Source organism: Octopus sinensis, linkage group LG15 (genome assembly GCF_006345805.1).
Source record: "Octopus sinensis linkage group LG15, ASM634580v1, whole genome shotgun sequence".
NCBI lineage: Eukaryota > Metazoa > Mollusca > Cephalopoda > Octopoda > Octopodidae > Octopus > Octopus sinensis.
The window spans coordinates 4,889,929-4,904,928 of record NC_043011.1 but is presented as its reverse complement, the minus strand read 5'-3'; the positions used below and the strand labels follow the sequence as shown (position 1 = coordinate 4,904,928).

General features: G+C 38.9%; 1 protein-coding gene across 2 annotated transcripts in view; it reads right to left on the bottom strand.

The window, feature by feature from the left end:
* Positions 1-13,910, bottom strand: part of LOC115219772 (neurotensin receptor type 1) — a 69,503-nt gene extending 55,593 nt beyond the window's left edge. For both annotated transcript variants that reach the window (XM_029790023.2, XM_029790024.2), the window contains exon 1: positions 13,358-13,910. The gene's annotated coding sequence lies outside the window, so the exon portion shown is untranslated. The remainder of the gene's footprint in view (positions 1-13,357) is intronic.
* Positions 13,911-15,000: the final 1,090 nt, after the last annotated feature.

The window sequence follows — 15,000 nt, the reverse complement described above, 5'->3', positions numbered from 1 at the left end:
AGTGGAATAAGGGAGGAGGGAGAGAATATATATCTATATATATATATATATAGGGAGAGTTTACGAAAAAAACAAAAGACGAAGACAGGTGGTGTACAAAAAAAAAGATGTATTAGTATAACGCTTAGGAATAGAAAAAGTCTTTTACGTTTCGAGCCTACGCTCTTCTACAGAAAGTGACACAGAAAAAACAAGGAGAGAAACAAGGAGAGAACAAAAATGTATGTAGTGGCTAACGATCTATCATGGCGACTGCTGAAAGCAGTGGAAAGGAAGAAAGCGGAGGCATTGTTTTAGGCGATGGTGAAGAGTGAGGAGGTAGGATTTGTAGTCCGGCATGGTGGAATAACAAGGGGGAGAGAAAAAAAAGCGGAGAGGAAATTAAACGTGGGAAGGAAACATTCAAAGGGTCTGGGGAGAAAGAAGCACAAGCGTTAGAAGAAAAATAAAACAAAAATTAAAATTAAATATATATATATATCCCATATAGGCGTGGCTGTGCTTCCCAACTACATGGTTCCGAGTTCAGTCCCTTTGCATGACACTTTGGGGTAGTGTCTTCTACTATAGTCTCGGGCCCACCAAAGCCTTGTGAGTAGATTTGGTAGACGGAAATTGAAAGAAGCCCATCGTTAATGTGCGAGTGTGTGCGCGCGCGTGTTGGTGTTTACGTTCCCGTAACTTAGCGTTTCGGCAAAAGAGGCCGATTAAATAAGTACTAGGCTTCCAAAGACTAAGTCCTGAGGTCGATTTATTCGACTTAAGGTGGTGTTCCAGCATGGCCGCAGTCAAATGACTGAAACAAGAGAATCTATAGATAGATAGATATATAGATAGATAGATAGATAGATAGATAGATAGATAGATAGATAGATAGATAGATAGATAGATAGATATGCGCGTGTGTGAGTGTATGTGTGTGTGTGTGGTGTGTGTGTGTGTGTGTGCGTGTGTGTGTGTGCGTGAGTGTATTTATGTATGTATGTATGTATCGAATTGCTGCAATTTTTCGCAACATTTAACAATGTAAACTAACCTGCATCCTTTAATTTCTGTAAATAAGTGGTGCAGTGAAGGTCTGTAAAACATTCCAAAGATTCTCCAATTCCCTTTCCTCGAATGAACAAATGGGCTCGACCACGTGTGCATATGCTATGCATACTTGTGAATTGATGAGGCATGCTTACCCATTAGGTGAGTGCTAATATAAACGTGTGTGTATGTGTTTGTGAGTATATATGTATGTATATGTCTGTATACAAAACGGGCCTCTACGCAGTGTCCTTCTATGAAATTCACTCGCAAGGCATTGATCAGCCCAGTAGCTACAGTAGACGTCGCTTGCCCGATGTACCGCGCTGTGAATAGAACCCGAAATCACGAGCTTACAAAGCGAACTTCGTAACCACACAGCTGTAAGAGTATAAAATATTAACAACTGCAACAGTTTGCTGGAGGAGAGCAATGTTAATGTCAACGATGTCCTTTTAGAAATAGCAGTCAAATCGCCCTCAATTCAAGTACAGTATGGGCTGTCTACGATCAGAACGCTTTGACCATATTTCTTCTCGGTCGAGACTGAACTATGGGCTAAGCAGCAGTAGCAGCAGTAGCAGCAGCAGATGACAAAACAAATACAACAAAATCAACAAGCTAAAGATGGAGGTTACTAAACAAACTAAATTGGTGAGGCCGATGGGTTTACTCAAAATAACAGTCAAATCACCCTAAAAATCAAACCCTGCCATCCTAGTTTTAAACATAAATATAAAAAAGAACTAGGTTTTTTTAATAGTTATCGCCAAGTTAATATGGCAGTCCATAAATATAGGACGAAAGCTGCCGCTGATTAGCTCCAAGAGGCCATCGCCTCTAGCTAGCTATGTGGCACACGAACCTGTCCATTATAACCGTCGAACAGGGGAGGTCAGCCGCTTCCCCTTGCGGGTCAGGCATCTGCAGACTAGTTTCAAGGTATTTCGAAACTAGCTAGAGGCGATGGCCTCTTGTAGCTAATCAACGGCAGCTTTCGTGCTATATTTATGGACTGCCATATAGCTTGGCGATAACTATTTATATCCAGCACCGCTGCCGCAGTCTCCTTTAGAGAGACTTAGAAATAATAATATTTCTATAAACTAGTTTGTTTTTTTTATTCGCAAAATATGCATTACTTTTAAAAGAAAGTAAAATATCTGAAAATCGGCTATAATAATGTAATCTTCCAGTCTCATTGTTATGAACATATGATGTTCTGGAGAAAAAAATTAGAGGAAAAAGTTACAGAGGTTTAAAAATCGGAAAAACTATTTTTAGCCAATAGCGATATAGAAATTTTCTGCGGTTAGCAGAGCGGTGTCAATGTTAAGGTTGTATCCTGTGAAATTTATAGTTTCTAAATAAACAGAAATACCTAATTTCATTGTAGGCTTCTAAATAAATAGAAATACCTAATAAAATCAACATGTATCATCTTACTATTTCTCTTGTCTCTTCCTTGATTGTATGTTTTTTTCTATTTTTAAAAAATTTGCTATACTAATATATTTGTCTGCATGTTTGCTTTATACTTATTTCAGTATTATGTATACCTGTCATGTATTTGTGTACACCATTAATATATAATTACATGTGTGTGTGTCTGTAAAGGGGGCGTCTGACTCCCAAACTTCAAAGTTCCGTAACGTTTTCATGCTTGGATTTGTAAACTACGATAAGAATAACACTGGTCAATAAAGAATTTGTCCCAAGGAGAAGAATACCTGTATCTTATATGTTTTTGCATGCAGAATTCAAAAATAATGTCAAATTGTCTTTATCACCCACAGTTTCTCTGTTCCACGATATCGCTCTCAGTTCCTGTTGCTTGAGCTAAATTTCAGTTAAGCTGTTGAAATGTGAAGCTAACGGTTTAAGAAATACTCTTAATTCAAATGTTTATGAATAGAATTAACCTAGTGAAATCATAAATCCAGCTATCTGAGTCAATGAGTCCCTGAAGCTTGGCAATACTGAGTCGATGAGTCACCGATGCTTTGTCAATACTGTGCTTGAAGTGCAGGTGTGCCATTCCATTCCCCTTTAGAATGTTAAGAAACTGTATAAACATCGCAAACATCTTTTGCTATATATGAAAAATGTGTAAAATATTAAGACAATTGAGGAAAAATATCTATATATATAAACGGCAAAATGTCTGTGTGTGTGTGTCCTTTATATAAATTCACAATTTTTCAGTTAGAGGGCTCGCACTTTCTATGGTCATTCAAAACCGTCCAAGGGTGATCGTGCACATCCTTACATTCCCCCAGTCACTCCGCAAAGCCATTAAAAAATCAATAGAAGTGACTTTTTTATGAATTTTCTATCCAAAACCCAATCAAAATACCCGAAACTTGATACGCCAATTGAATGCCAGCTAGCTGTATGTGATTGGTCGAAAATTTGGACAGTACTCGCGTGTATGTGTGTACGCACGCAGCTGTATATGCATGCACTAGCACTATGACCCGGCGTTGCCGGGTCATAGTGCTAGTATCTATAATAACATTCTAATTGATAAATATAAAGTTTTATTAAAACAAAACACGCGGGTGAAGTAAATCTCGTGGTGTGAAGAATCAACACAACATGCGGATGAAGAGGACACAACACAACGTGCGTTTGTCATGGTAACAAGCTGTTAATGCCTTGCTGTCTGTTGATTGGCTAAAATTACCCGAATGTCCCAACTTTGATTCCAAACAACATCAGATTCTTTAATTTACGACGTAAAGTAATTGGTTGATCGTAATCAAAGCTGCATTGATGCACCGAAATTGAAAGCAATCTGAGCAAAATTAAAAGGGACTTATTTTGCGAATGAAACCAATTAGATTCATAAAAAAGAAAAATGGGATGACTACGGCTGGGACTGGTCAGAATTGAACTGGGATCTAATCATTAGTAGCAGCTATAGCAGCGACAGAAACAGCAAATAAAATAGATCATCATCATCATCATAGACGTCGTCATCGTCGTCATCATCATTATCATCATCATCAGCAGCAACAACAACAACAACAACAACACGATAGCAACAATAAACTGATGAGTGAACTTCTATATGGTTGCTCAATTTGCTAGAAATAACAGTCAAATCTCTCTAAAACCAAACCCTACCGTCTTAGTTCTAAATATATAAAAAAAAACATGAATGGCTCCGGCTGGAACGTCTTTAACAAGTATCTTATTGGTTAGGATAGAACTGAGAGCCAAATAGTAGCAGCAAGAAATTCAATATACATCATCATCATCATCATCCACAGTAAGACCCACACTAGAGTGAGTTTCTACAGGGGTGTTCAGTTTGCTAGAAATAGCAGTCAAATCTTCGTTACATCACATTCTCTCGTGTTTAAAAAATGAAAGACAGAGGAAAATGCAGTCTACGATAAATAAAAACCAAAGAGATGCGATGGTCGCGAATAGATTGCCTTTTTTAGGTCTGCTAATGACTTGTGACGAAAACAATAATAAAATAAAGCACAATTCAACAGCGAAATAAAAAGTAATTAAGAAGATTCACGTGCCACGTTCATTATTTTATCAATTAATCATTTGAATTTTTATTTAATTATTCAAACTACCAGCTAAGCCAACACTTGCGCTTTAATTATGTTGCGCGACGTGCAAGAAACAGCAGCCAAATTTTTCTCACATCACATTTCTACTGCCTTCAGAAAGAAACGACACACACACACACACACACACACACGCACACACACACACACACATACACACAATACACACACATACACACACATACACACACATACACACACACATACACACACACACATACACACACATACACACACACATACACACACATACAAACACACACACACATACACGCACACGCACACACACACACACGCATACACACACACAAACACACACACACACATTGTTGACGTCGTAAGAATATTTACGGAAGTTGTGAGTTCGTGTGCCACGGGAAAACTTAACTCGTCCTATCTAAATGGCTAAAACAGTGAATCTAAACCGGGGTTCACTTGACCCTTAGTGGGGTTCACTTGACTCTTGGTGGGGTCCATGTAAGACTTTGTTGCTAAAGTTTCTATGCAATAAATTCCTTATTCTTCTACAATGCACAAAATATTTTAACAATTTCATTTTTATGCATTTCCTCGAAAAATTACCATAGAAATTTTTCAAACATCGGGTGGGGTAGCTCTGGGGGTCCAATCCAGTAAAATAGGAATCAAAGAGGTCCAGGGATAAAACGACGATGGTTGAGAACCAATCGGTTGAAATAACACATTTTACACGCGCCGTCTGCTTGAGTAACAAGCTCCCATTTTTACAGGGGGTTGGACAAAATAATGGAAACACCTAGCATCATAGCACCATGATTTTGGAATATATATAAAACCGTCAAAAGCTTACTCTTATACTTGTTTCAGTCATTTGAATGCGGACATGCTGGAGCACCGCCTTCATTCGAGCAAATCGACCCCAGAACTTATTCTTGGTAAGCTTAGTACTAATTGTATCGGTCTCTTTTGCCGAACCGCTAGGTTACGGGGACGTAAACTCACCAGCATCGATTGTCAAGCGATGTTGGGAGGACAAACACAGACATACAAACACACACACACACACACACACCACACACACACACATACACACAATACACACACATACACACACATACACACACATACACACACACATACACACACACACATACACACACATACACACACACATACACACACATACAAACACACACACACATACACGCACACGCACACACACACACACGCATACACACACACACAAACACACACACACACATTGTTGACGTCGTAAGAATATTTACGGAAGTTGTGAGTTCGTGTGCCACGGGAAAACTTAACTCGTCCTATCTAAATGGCTAAAACAGTGAATCTAAACCGGGGTTCACTTGACCCTTAGTGGGGTTCACTTGACTCTTGGTGGGGTCCATGTAAGACTTTGTTGCTAAAGTTTCTATGCAATAAATTCCTTATTCTTCTACAATGCACAAAATATTTTAACAATTTCATTTTTATGCATTTCCTCGAAAAATTACCATAGAAATTTTTCAAACATCGGGTGGGGTAGCTCTGGGGGTCCAATCCAGTAAAATAGGAATCAAAGAGGTCCAGGGATAAAACGACGATGGTTGAGAACCAATCGGTTGAAATAACACATTTTACACGCGCCGTCTGCTTTGAGTAACAAGCTCCCATTTTTACAGGGGGTTGGACAAAATAATGGAAACACCTAGCATCATAGCACCATGATTTTGGAATATATATAAAACCGTCAAAAGCTTACTCTTATACTTGTTTCAGTCATTTGAATGCGGACATGCTGGAGCACCGCCTTCATTCGAGCAAATCGACCCCAGAACTTATTCTTGGTAAGCTTAGTACTAATTGTATCGGTCTCTTTTGCCGAACCGCTAGGTTACGGGGACGTAAACTCACCAGCATCGATTGTCAAGCGATGTTGGGAGGACAAACACAGACATACAAACACACACACACACACACACACACACACACACACACATATATATGGTCGGCCCGAGCCTATAGTAGAAGACACTTGTCCAAAGTGCCACGCAGTGAGACTGAACCCGGAACCATGTGGTTGATAAGTAAGCTACTAACCCCACAACCACTCCTGCGCCTATTATTTTTATTGTTTATTTTTATTTATTTATTATTAGTGTTACTTAATATGTTTTGCTAAAATTGCTGTTTCTTTTCAGATATTATCAGAAAAGGGTAATTAAAATTCATTAAAATGACAGATCTATCGGACTTTCAAAGAGGTCAAATTGTTGGTGCTACTATGGAAGGCGCTAACATAACAAAAACAGTCGAAATGTTTGGTGTATCAAGAAGGACTGTCTCGAAAGTAATGACAGCCTTTGAGAAAGAGGGAAACACCTCCTCATCGAAACAAAACTCCGGAAGAAAACAAAATCTTTCAGATAGGGACCGTCGGACTCTTGCGCGAATTGTTAGAAAGGATCACAAAGTTATAGCTCCCAAAATTACTGCAGAGCTTAAGTACCCCCTCGAGAACCCAGTTTCTACAAAAACCGTTCGCCAAGAGCTGTACAATGTCGGATTTCACGGGAGGACTGCAAACAGAAAACCACTTCTTTCAAAAACAAACGTTGCGAAGCACTTAGAGTGGAGTAAAAACCTACAGAATTGATCCCTAGAGCAGTGTAAGAATGTTATTTTCTTGGACGAGTCATCCTTTGCCTTATTTCCAACCACCGGCCGAGTATACGTGTGGAGACAGCGAAAAGAAGCATTTGACCCTGACTGCCTTCTTCCAACAGTTAAACATGGAAGAGGATCTGTGAAGATCTGGGGGGCTATATCTTGGAAATCCGCCGGCCGAATGGATTCCCTTCGTGGCAGAATTAATAGTCAAGACTATTTAAGCATTTTATCTGATCAAATTCGTTCTGTATAGGTTGTAGTACTGTTCCCAGGGGGAAACGCGATCTTTCAGGGTGACAATGCACCAATTCACACAGCTAAAGTTGTTATTGAATGGCATGAGGAACATCTTATCTGGCCACCACACTCCCCAGATCTCAATATTATTGAACATTTATGGTGCATTTTAGAAAAACAAGTAAGGAGTCGATATCCTCCACCATCATCACTACAAGAACCGGAGACTGTTTTAGCTGAAGAATGGAGAAAAATTCCTTTGGATATAACTCAAACTTTGTACGAGTCCATACCTCGTAGAATTCAAGCTGTAATTACTGCCAAAGGCGGTCCTACCCCATATTAAAATAAATTTGTTTAAAATTTTAAGATGTTTCCATTATTTTGTTCAACTCCTGTATATAACAGGAGTGGCTGTGTGGTTAGTAGCTTGCTTACCAACCACATGGTTCCAGGTTCAGTCCTACTGCGTGGCACCTTGGACAAGTGTCTTCTGCTCTAGCCTCAGGCCGTCCAAAGCCTTGTGAGTGGATTTGATTGACGGAAACTGAGAGAAGCCTGTCGTATATATATATATATATATATATATATATATATATATATATATATGTGTGTGTGGTGTGTGTGTGTGTGTGTGTGTGTGTTTCTGTGTGTGTATGTTTGTACCCCCACCATCGCTTGACAACCGATGCTGGTGTGTTTACGTCCCCGAAACAGAGACCGATAGAATAAGTACTAGGCTTACAAAGAAAAGTCCTGGGGTGTACCAGCATGGCTGCAGTCAAATGACCGAAACAAACAAAAGAATAAAAGAATATACATATATATGTGTATGTGTGTGTGTGTGTGTGTGTGTGGTGTGTGTGTGTGTGTGTAAGGAGAGGGAGAAATAAATAGATAGATAGACACTCGCATACACACGCACGCATGCACACACACACACACACACACACACACACACACACATGTATATGAATGCAGGGCCTATAAGTTCGGGGGAGCAGTGACAGCCAGGGAAAGCTGAACACTCTCGTGTGTGTTTGTGTGTGTGTAGAGAGATATTTTTCTCAAAGAGTCAAGATTGAGAAAGGACACGAAATCACAGCCCCTTGTATTCTGAAAGGCTACCCATTTCCTGGAGCAGGGTTGTGGGGCCGAAAATAGTTCTGGTTCCACCTTCCGGAATTTCTTTCAGAGGCCCAGTGTGTGTGTGTGTGTGTGTGTGTGTGTGCACGCGAGAGAGAGAGAGAGACAGACAGAGAGAGTGTGTGTTTTGCGTGTGTACACAAAAAGAGATAGATAGATACATACATACATAGATAGGTAAGGAGAGAGAGAGAGAGTGAGAGAGATAGAGAGAAGCAGAGAGAGAGGGTGAGAGAGAGAGAGAGAGAGTGAGAGAGAGAGAAACCTTGCTTGAGAAATCAGGCGAAAACTCATAGTAATTTGCTGCAAACAACGAAGAAAACTTTGCTGCGAAGACTCTGTGCATTTGAAAGAAAGAAAGAAAGAAAGAAAGAAAGAAAGAAAGACAGAGAGACAGAAAGAAAGAAACAAAGAAACAAAGATTTGGCTGCTATTTCTAGCACGTCGAGCAAAGACTTGGAAGCCTCCTTCATTACATATCACCAGGAAATATATATGATCGTTTTTTCTTCTTCCTTTTTCTTTAATCTTTTGGGTATATTCTTCACACTAGATGTTATGATCACAAACAGACACATTCTACACACGTTATTTACACGTTATAAACGATACCCTATACAATATATATACGCTAAATACTTTTTCTACTATAGGCGCAGGAGTGGCTGTGTGGTAAGTAGATTGTTTACCAACCACATGGTTCCGGGTTCAGTCCCACTGTGTGGCACCTTGGGCAAGTGTCTTCTACTATAGCCTCGAGCCGACCAAAGCCTTGTGAGTGGATTTGGTGGACGGAAACTGAAAGAAGCCTGTCGTATATATGTATGTATATATATATTATATATATATATATATATATATATATATATATATATATATATATATATATGCACGTGTGTGTTGGTGTGTATGTGTTTGTCCCCCTAGCATTGATTGACAACCGATGCTGGTGTGTTTATGTCCCCGTTACTTAGCGGTTCGGCAAAAGAGACCGATAGAATAAGTACTGGGCTTACAAAAGAATAAGTCCCGGGGTCGAGTTGCTCGATTAAAGGCGGTGCTCCAGCATGGCCGCAGTCAAATGACTGAAACAAGTAAAAGAGTATAGGCAGAGGGACTGAAATTTTGAGGAAGAGGGTTTGTTGATTTCATCGACCTCAGTACTCAACTGGGGCTTATTCTATGGACTTTGAAAGGACGAGAAGCAAAGTCGACCTCGGCACCTTTCGAACTCAGGGCGTAAAGATGGGCGAAATGCCGCTAAGCGTTTTACCCGGCATGCTCATGATTCTGCCAGCTCGTCGCTTTATGTCCACGCAAGTACACCGTATACACGTTATCTGAGACCCTCTTCGGTCACGACACTGACCATGGGATTGCATCCGGGAAGCTACCCTCCCATACAGAAGTCCGAGCAAAGTTATTTATGGAAGACCAGCAGTCGCCCATGCATACCGGCCTCCCCCCTCCACGTCACCAATGTTATCCAAGGGAAAGGCAAGGGCCGATACAGCGTGGCACCTGTGACGTCGCAACTCATTTCTACAGCTGAGTGAACTAGAGCAACGTGAAATAAAGTGTCTTGCTCAAGAACACAACACGCAGCCCAGTTCGGGATTCGAGATCACAACCTCACGATCCACTGAGCCATGCGTCTACACGTTATACACGTTATATATATATATGTGTGTGTGTGTGTGTGTGTGTGTGTATGTGGAGGCGCAGTGGCCCAGTGGTTAGGGCAGCGGACTCGCGGTCGTACGATCGCGGTTTCAATTCCCAGACCGGGCGTTGTGAGTGTTTATTGAGCGAAAACATCTAAAGCTCCATGAGGCTCCGGCAGGGGGAGGTGGAGATCCCTGCTGTACTCTTTCGCCACAACTTTCTCTCACTCTTTCTTCTGTTGGCCTGCTGCTCGTGGCGTCATTTGAAGGCTAAAATAATGCGAAGCGCATTGTGACCAGCGATGTTTAACAACATCTGATAGCCTGGTCGGTGACGGTGATATATATATATATATAAATAAATTATACAATACACACACACACACACATATATATATATGTTAGACACTATATGCATACACATTGTTTCGCCTTTTATCTTTAGTTTCAGTCATTAGAGTGCGACCATGCTGGGGTACCCCCTTGAAGAATTTTATCCGAACTAATCGACCCCAGTACTCATTTCTTAAAGCCTGGTCCTGATTCTATCGGTCTCTTTCGCTGAGCCGGTAGGTTACGGAGATGTAAACACACCAGCATCAGTTGTAAAGAGTTGGGGGGGAACAAACACAGACACAAAATATACACCCACGGATATATATGTGGTGGTGGTGGTGTGGGACTTTTTGCAGTTCCCAGCTACCAAATCCAGTGACAAGGCTATAATAGGAAATATTTGCCCAAAGTGAAGCGTTATGGGACTGAACCCGGAACCATGTAGTTGGGAAGCATGCTTACCATACGGCCATATAACGTTATATATTTAATTTCCAAAACATGTACAAGGATTGGAATTTATTGGCGAAATATAGATTATACAGGTATCGTCACAAAATTTTGACCCGGAAGAATAAAAAATAAGACTGACTTTGGCGAGATTTGACCTCAGAACGAAAAGGACCTACCTAGATACCACGAAGTATTTTGTCCCCGGTTCTAACATGTTTTCTGTCTAGAGGTTAATTAACACTCAGAGTATACGTTATTTATCACTGGATACTATAATTTGAAGTAGTGATGTTCATTTTCCAATCCTGTGCTAGCTTTCTTTTCGTCTTATTTTTTTTTTCTTCAGGTGTATGTGGCACATAAGTATATAAAACGAAAACGCTTCACCCAAGATTCGAAACAACGTGCTCATTCCGATCGGTTGTTCGGCTTTACGCGGTCGCTTTTACTGCTAGAAATGATAGCTAAATCTTATTCCTGTCGCTCGCACGCCACCGTCTTAAACAAGGAAAACAAGATGCATTCAATAATAATAATACAGTTCTAGATATGCTTTGTAAAAGGACGGTATGGTCATAGGTGGAACCTTGTTTGACCGAAGCTGATCTGGGACTAAAGCAACCACATTCAATAAGGGTGCTTTCTGAGGATGTCTCAAAGTCAGTTGACCACCTAAAATGCAACCCTTATACCTCCCTCAAATCACACCTTATATAGGAAGTGTATACTGAAAATAATTGCTCGAATAAACAAATACAGGATGGTCGCGGTTAAAATGCTTTCTATACATAGTTTTTCTCGTTAAGGGCTGATATAGGGGTAAGCAACAGCAGCAGTTTTAATTGTTGGTTCCATTTTTCTTCAGGTACAAAAAGAAAAAAATGAAAAATAAAATAAAAAATAAAAAACAAATCCCTAAATTTTATAGGAAAGGACGTAAGAGGTGGATAATTTTTGGATTGAAACAATGCAAGACACTACAGAACGGTCTGATCCGCGTCAAGATATCGTACCTGCGCGTACACTTAATATACATTGGCATCGCAAAATGAATACGTACGTACATACATGTATGTATGCATGTGTGTGTATATATATATATACATATCTATATATACACTATTGTGTCTGGGAGAGAGTCATTCTCTTTTAGTGCTTTATTATTTAACACACTTACCGGTCTGATTTCCACCTATTTATTTTTTTCTAAAGTAAGTGAGTGGAAATCGAACCGGTGAATGTGTTAAGTAACAAAGCACTGAAAGAGAAGGACTCTCCACAGACACAATAATATATGCTTCAACACACGAATTTGCATAAAGAATCATGCAAACCAAATACAAAAACTATATATATATCGCTCAGAGATTTATTATCGTATATATATATATATTCATACATAGGACACAATATATGACTTTAAGTGCTACTAATAGTTTCCTATGTTGAGAAATATCTCAAACATACATCAGGCACAAACCACATTTACACACAACTCAGAGAAACAGATTCAAACATACATACATACATATATAGATACATACGTGCGTATGTATGTGTGTGTGTACGTATATATATATATATATATATAGAGAGAGAGAGAGAGAGAGATAGATAGATAGATAGATAGATAGATAGATAGATAGATAGATAGATAGATAGATAGATAGATAGATAGATAGATATAGATATATATCGGTCAGTGCTTCATATACTGGATAAGTGACACACTCTAAAAATTATAGAATATTTAGAAGGTTGTTTGTTATGGCCGGTCAGAGGGTGACCACTGGTTTTGCACCTTTGCAGTTAAGAGCTTTATGGGTGCGAAACCAATATTCATTCTCTGAACGGTTAAAACAAACTAGGTTTCTAAATTTATATATTATATTATATTATGTTATGATTCGGCGCCAATGAGTGTTATTCATTTTTAAAATCGTGTTTTACATGCTTTTGTTCTCAGTTGAATCGAATGTGTGGTTTTTATTTGAAGAAAGGAAATGATAATCGAAACCCGGGTTTTGACGCTGACCTTAAGGACAATGTGAAACTGTAAAATTAGAGAATAAGAGCTAACAATACCAGCAACATCAATGAGAAATACACACATGTACGTATGTATACGCAGATACTTACGTACACACATGTACAAGGAAAGCCGAATTTAAAACTTAATTAGAACATCGTGCGAAAAGTTAAAACTTGTTCAGATTAAAAGATTAAAAACTTCAAAATTATATTTACCTTAACATCACATTATAATTGTCAGTTCAATAAAGATCGGATAATGAAAATAATCCAGTGTTAATTTAGTCTCCAAAATATATTCGTTCCGTTTTCTCCCTCCTATTGTTTAAAGAATGTTGTGATTAAGGAAGAAGAGAAAAAGTTCTACAGAAGCGAACAAATCCTTCGTGTATAGTCGTTGCCTGCCGTAGTAGTAGTAGTAGTAGTAGTAGTAGTAGTAGTAGTAGTAGTAGTGGTAGTGGTAGTGGTGGTGGTGGTGGTGGTGGTGGTGGTGGTGGTGTTATTGTTTTCGTTGTTGTTGGTGTTGTTGTTTTTGTTTCTATCGCTCTGTTGCAGTCAGATGCCGAGTAGTGAGGTATGATGAAAGAGTGGAGGTGGTGGTGGTGGTGGTGGTGGTGAGCCGGGGGGAGGGAAGGGTCTTTTTTTACTTATATATATCAAGAGTCATTCTAAACAGGCGACTAATAATAAAAATTCACTTTCTTCAAGACTTGCTGCGCTCAGCGACCCAACTTGTTTCCCCGCAAAAGTGAAAACAAAAAGAAAAAGAAAAAAGAGAAGTTCATCATACATGCGCTAGTGTGTATCTGTGAGTGTGTGTGTGTGTGTATGTGTGTATCTGTGAGTGTGTGTGTGTGTATGTGTGTGTGTGTGTGTACAAGTGTGCCAATGATTGTTTCCACTTCTCTCTTCGTATGTGGGTGTCTTTTTTCTAATGCTGTCTTTGTTAGACTCTGTTCCCAGATCATTGTGTGCGTTTGTGCGTTTGTGCGTTAGTCTTTTTAACTTACCATGACTTCCTCTCTCTCTCTTTCCCCCCTTTCTCTCTCTGTATGTGCGTGCGTGTGTGGGTAAGTGTGTATGTATATATATGAACGTATGTAACTGCATGTGTGTGGTGCATGTGCATACATATATGTGTCTAATGCATGTATATGTGCGTACGTTTATGTATATATATATATGTATGTATATTATATGCCTGTGTCTGTTTTTGTGTATGTATGTACGTATTTATTTCTTTATGTGTAGGTTTCTTTGTGAGTGTGCACATATAATATATATATATATACACATACAATATATATATGTGTGTGTGTGTGAATGTATAGATGCGTATGTATGTTTATGTATATCTTTATGCAACTTCATTTATATTTATATATATGCATATATATATACATATATATATATATATATATATATACACACACAAACACACACACACACACATATATATATATATATTTATATATATCTATATACATATATATCTATTATTTTTTTATTTTATCTATCTAGTTTCAGCTGACGAGCGTGGCCATGCTGGGGCACGGCCATATATATATATATATAATATAATATATAATATAGATATATATATTATATATATATATATATATATATATATATATATATATTATATTCATTTATACATGAATGGTTACGTATGTGTGCATGTATAAATGTTATGGGTGTTTCTTTATGCGTATACCCACACACACAAACACCACACACACACACACACAAACACCACCCACACACACACACAAACATATATACACATATATGAATATATAAGGGCGCGTATGTGTGTGCGTATACGAATGGGGGAAAAAAGGTGCGTAAGTAGATTGCGC